The sequence below is a fragment of the Doryrhamphus excisus genome, chromosome 17 (assembly GCF_030265055.1).
Source record: "Doryrhamphus excisus isolate RoL2022-K1 chromosome 17, RoL_Dexc_1.0, whole genome shotgun sequence".
In the NCBI taxonomy this organism is placed as follows: Eukaryota; Metazoa; Chordata; class Actinopteri; order Syngnathiformes; family Syngnathidae; genus Doryrhamphus; species Doryrhamphus excisus.
In genome coordinates, this window is record NC_080482.1 from 11,302,778 (window position 1) to 11,304,264 (window position 1,487).

Genomic DNA, 1,487 nt, shown 5'->3' on the forward strand with positions numbered 1-1,487 from the left:
CATTTGTTGACTTTGTTACTCACTAAAACCGTCTGTGTTCTTACCTTTTAACTTTGTTTATCTGGTTAAATAAGAATTTCACCTTTGATTTTTTTTTCCCATAAGAGCATTAACACTTGCATTTGATTTTCTACTCTGTTAAAAAAACGTTGTCTTCTCTCTGTAAGCACTAGAGTGACAAGCACCCTCAGCTCACACACGCTGATAAGATCAAACATGATGACTTTTATTTTGAGTGCCACACCAGTTCATTTCCTGATTCCTGTCTATCATCAGTGGTACTTGCCAGAAAGTTCCTCCTCGTTGTAACAAAGATCGTGTTTATTTATAGAGCACCATCGTACACAAGGCAATTCATAGTGCTTTACAGACAAGAAGGGTAAAGTCCCTTCATAAAATAATTCCATAAAAACATAGAATCCTTCTAAAATCATTAAACAAAATTCCATAAATCATTCCATAAAACAAAGCAAAACCAAAAAATAAAAAATGAGGAGTGCGGATGAAATACTTTCATTTCCCACATGCACGGTTTAATATAAATCTTAGATTTGAACATTGCCAAAGTGGAGGATTGTCGCACATCTTCTGATAGACCGTTTTCAGATTTTGGCAGCCTCACCCAGTTTAGTCCTGACTCTGGTTGCCCACAGGAGACCACTACCTGAACTTCTCAGAGGCCGAGATGGTTTACGTGGTTCTAACATGTCAGAGGTGTACTTCGGAGCAAGACCATGAAAAGTTTTGGAGTCAAGCAGAGCTGTTTTGAAGTCTATTCTCTGAGCAACCGGAAGCCAGTGCAGAGACCTGAGTACTGGATTAATATACTCATATTTTCTGGTTCTAGTCAGGAGTCGAGCAGTAACATTCCGGATGCACTGCATTAGTGAGCCCAGTGGAAGGCTGTTAGAGTAGTCACCCGCTGGAGACGAAGGTGTGGATTAATCTCTCTCTGGCAATTTCTTTTGTGGTAAAAAGCTATATTTTATTTTGTTATTTTTTATTGTCTGGGATGGTTAAAAAAACTATCAATGGGTGGAGAATTGTTGTAAAAATCTTTAATATTTGATATTCAAAGAGACAGTATTACAAGAAGGCTCCAAAAGTCTATCAACCTTGATGATGTTGACTACATCTGTTGATGACTGACTATATGGACTTGTTATCCGAACAGGAAAGTGCAATGTAATCTCTAATCCACTCACTGCGGCCACTATATTAGGTACACAGTGCAATCTGTTTATTATCTGCAGTTACATGTTTTGCATTAGAGTTCCTTAGATTGTAGAGTCACTATGTAATTGTCAGTCAATGTACATTTTCTATACAAACGAATGTGTTTGTTTTTGTATGATAGTGTTTGGATCAGTTTTATTGTTTGGCGTTCGAACAGTAAAGGTAACTGTGTATATGTGGTTTACTTACCTAAATAGACGAGCTTTACTTAAGAAGACTGGGCGGTTATTGAATGACGTCACGATTTGAAC